A 4,107-nucleotide genomic window follows, 5' to 3' on the forward strand; every position below is an offset into this window, starting at 1 on the left:
GCTTGGTGTTCTGTACACTTCTGGAGCACATGTGTCATTCAACAAAGTCCGCAGTGGATTCTGTGAGCCAACGAGTGCCCATTTTGAAACTGGAAATAAGGAAGCTGGTGTGAAACATTTCAAAAAGTATGAATGCTGTATTTTATGCATGTTTGACGCATTATGCTCTATTGCATCACTCCACTGCTTTTATTAGAGGAGGTTTAAAGTTCGCAAGGAAGCAGCACACTCAGAACACCTGTTCAGCAATGTCGAGCATTGTAATAGGAAAGGCTCCCCTTAATATTCTTTGTTGTAATGGCCCAGAGAATTGCCCAAGTGCACCAAAGTTGGCAACAGTGATTCCACCCGCTGTGGCTTTTCATTCTCAATTCAAGCAAGGCCGAGTGAAGGATGCCGTGGTTATTTCGCAGTTGCTGCCAAGGCACCAAAAACAACCAAGCCCTTACACCGTCGGCTAGGTAGGCAGTGTCACAAAGCCCAGGGGTATATCCTGCAAAGACACAAGGCTGCCCGCGCCTTACTGGCAGTGAACGTGCAGACAGCCTCATCGAATTGAAAGCACACGGACTGCCGCTCCTTGTTGACAATGTACGCCTGGCAGTCCCAGGCACACGCTCCCACTTCGTTTCGCCCGTCACCCTGCAACCAGGGAGGGAGTAACCTTGGGGAACGAAGGTATCACTCCTGAACAAGAGGCACTCATGTGAAACTGCATCTTCAAGCCACACTAACCAGGCCTCCCGCTGCAATTCAGATGTACTGATAACAGGTCAGGGCTTCCTGCTTGGAGCAAAAGATAGCAAAATGCAAAAATAAAACAGAAATACGGGAGCATGTTGGAAGAATGATGTATAAGGGACAAATGCTCCTTGAGCAGTGAGTTACACAGATTTTACCAGGTTCTGAAATGCACTGCACTGCCTTCAAAACAGATGCATCTGGCATCTGAACAAAATGCGGCACTACAATCTAGGCACTCTTAAGGTACGTCCTCACTTGCGACAATAAGCGCGCTCAGAATCGCGCGCCGCAAAACGCCCTTTCGCGGCAACTTTCCCTTGCCGCGCAAAGATGGGTCTTTGACCCATTTTCCGCTCGCTGCCGCGTTGAGCGAAACCCCAGGAACCAATCAGAATGCCCGCGGTCACGTGAGCAGCGAGGGGAATGACCCTGCCGGTGGGCCCGGCTGCCCGGGCCGTCGGAGCGCGCGGGCAAATCTGTCTCGTCGTCTGCGCCACATTCCTCCACCGTGGTCTGCGCCGGACACTTGTTGCTGCAAGCATGAACATCGTCCAGGTTACGGAGTGGTTCGTTGAGGCAGTGCGACAATTCCCGTTTCTGTTTAACAAGACGCACCCGGAGTTCAAAGACAAGCACGCAAAGAGAAATCGATGGGATATAATCGGCACTGAATTCGGATTAACCGGTGAGTTTATTTGCTGCCCTTTATGATCGCGCACGGCATGCCCGTTGATGAGTTTTTGATGTTCTCGTATGTTACAGGCGAACAAGCAGCTGTAAAATTTAAAAATCTCAGGGACAGGTGGCTGAAAATCGTGTCCGCGCATGACGCGAAGCAGAAGAGTGGGGCCCCAGGCAAAGTTGAGACCAAGTGGGCGCTATTTGACGTTTTGGACAGCGTGCTCAGGGATGCGCCAATCTACGCGAAAAGGTAAATGGCAAGAATGAATGCATGTAAATATACGCATTTCTTTCGTTTGAGTCAAGTGTTAACTGCATTTAGCAGGGATGTAATAAACGTGATTACGTCGAGGGTCTCCGTTAAAAGTGCGTGTGGGAAAAGGGGTGCAAGGCGCAAGTGTAATTTATCTCGCAAAAATAACATGTCATTCTTTCTTGCATTTCAGCACCACAACCAACCTTCCAAATATGGAAGGCAGGTACGTTACAGATTTCTGGCGTGATCGCCACCGCATGGAAAAAAGGATGCATTCAGTTTACTTTTGTATTGTTCTGTAGTGCTACCACTGACTTGCCGTCGACGCCAGGTACAATGTCAGATCACAGCAGTTCTGAAGTTTCAGCTGGGTACGTAATTACGCTTGTACATTTACGCGTTGTGACGGTGCAATGAAATATGTTCACGAGATGTCTTCCCTTGTCGCAGCTCTTCTGCCAGTGCTGCCCAGCAGTTGCTGCATGACATGTAAGGACATATCACATTACTTAGGCGTTATTTTTCCCAGCATCACATGGCTTGGTAGCTAACAAGCCGCACATTACCTTTTGTGTTGTTTAGTTACAGTGAGCCGGCAGACATCATTTTCGAGGATGACGATGATGACGACGAACCGTAAGATAACACGTTGCTCTTATAAGCGTATGTGGCTTCATTGCGAAGTTTGTATAGCCAGTGTTTAGGTTTCTGCTACGGGGTGTAACTTCCAGATAGTAAATGTTGTGTTTACACTAATAAAGATGAAGGAAAAGGACACACACGAGTCACCATTACATACAGATATTTGAATTGCACGTGAGAATATTTACACAAACAGGTACATAGCATGACTCAAGCGAACAGTGATACTGCAGTAAAATTACAGACTGATGTGTTTGTTTTGCAGCGCATCCCACAATAACGCAGCAGCAGCAGCATGTGCACCTCCTCCAAGGTAAAGAAATGCTTTTTTTTTCAAGCCACAGCAACAAACTTTCTTGTGCTTTTTTCCGAAGGTCAACGAAGAGGCCCGCCACCACGCCAACGTCGTCCCGGTAGTAGCACCAGTCCCATTTCCTGCGCGAGTTTGAGAAAGAGAATAGTTTGCCAATACATGTGCATTTCGTGCCCTGCAGAAAACGGAAGCCAGCGGATGACTTCGAGGCGGCCGTCCAAGATGTCCTGGGAGATTGCTCAATAAACATGAGAGCACTGGCGGCCAGGAGCGCTGAAGACACAGAGGCACACGTGGCCAACTACATTGCTGCCCGGCTTCGATTGCTTCCAAACAGGGCAAAGTGTGAGGCCATGAATGATATCCACTCAATTCTGCACAAAGCTGAAATGGCCCTGTACGACGAAACCGTTTAAAGTAGTGCATAATTCATCTTTCAGACTTCATTGAAAAATAAACTACTGCAAAATGAGCCTGGGAATTTGACTGTGTTCACCTTATGCTACCCAGCACGGGTGACAATCTTGTCTTGCCAAGGAACTGCTCCTTCTGTAACAAAATATTCTGCAAGCCGATGTCGCACCTCCAAGGCATCCCTGCAATGATCAACACAATGCCCGTTAAAATGGGCAATTCTACTCAGTGCGCTAGTTTAAAACTTCAAAAACACACGTGTACCTGGACGAGTGATGTCCCTGGATTTCCATTCCCTCGAGTGCTGGTTGCTCCGCCCTCCACGCCCCAGGTATTACGTTACCTTGCCAATCCTCATGATCGATATAGCCTGGAGGGTTGTAAGTCGTTCTCGAAAGGCCATTTTTCTTCATGAGAAAATTGCGAAGCGCCACACAGGCTTGCACAATGTTCTCCGTTGTCTCTTCCGAAGCTCGGAATGCTCTCCGCAGAATTCGCCACCTGCTGGCCAGGATACCAAACGAATTCTCAATAAGGCGTCGAGCACGGCTGAGGCGATAATTGAAGGTGGCTCTCTTGAGGTACTCCTGTCGATCTGCTCCAAGCGTTCTGTACTTCTGCAGGTCTGAAAGAAATTCGGTATATTGAGAAAATCGGTATATTAAACGCGAAAGAAACACCAGCCGATATTGGACGCAACATAATCTAAGAAATCGTTAACGGGACGTCTTGTAGAGTTGCGAATATGTTAGTTCTTTCCTTGATTTATGAAATTATCCTTTGGGAGGGCGTGCTTCTTCGAACTACGTAATAGGAAACGATTTTTATGGAATAAGAAATGCACGAACACATGATTTTTCACTCTGCGCAAGGAAGCAAGGGATCATGTGGTGAAGTGCATAAGTTACGTTGTCGTAATGAAAAACAAGGTGCAGTATTAAAAATTGCATGTGTATGTTACCACGTCCCGGGTAGGGCCTCATCAGGTACGGCTTCAAAGGGAATGCCTCGTCCCCAACCATCAGGTAAGGGATAGGTCCTGCAGAGCCCACATTTG

At 47.7% G+C, this 4,107-nt stretch overlaps 1 long non-coding RNA gene across 1 annotated transcript; it reads left to right on the forward strand.

The window, feature by feature from the left end:
* The first annotated feature begins 1,604 nt into the window (after positions 1–1,604).
* On the forward strand, positions 1,605–2,450 carry LOC144175004 (uncharacterized). The gene is made up of 5 exons (XR_013323583.1): positions 1,605–1,675; positions 1,872–1,904; positions 1,984–2,052; positions 2,132–2,170; positions 2,264–2,450. It is a non-coding gene; the product is annotated as an uncharacterized LOC144175004 (long non-coding RNA).
* The last annotated feature ends 1,657 nt before the right edge of the window (positions 2,451–4,107 follow it).

Source organism: Haemaphysalis longicornis, unplaced genomic scaffold (genome assembly GCF_048455015.1).
Source record: "Haemaphysalis longicornis isolate Haplotype H1 unplaced genomic scaffold, Haemaphysalis longicornis Haplotype H1 scaffold_3, whole genome shotgun sequence".
Classification (NCBI taxonomy): domain Eukaryota; kingdom Metazoa; phylum Arthropoda; class Arachnida; order Ixodida; family Ixodidae; genus Haemaphysalis; species Haemaphysalis longicornis.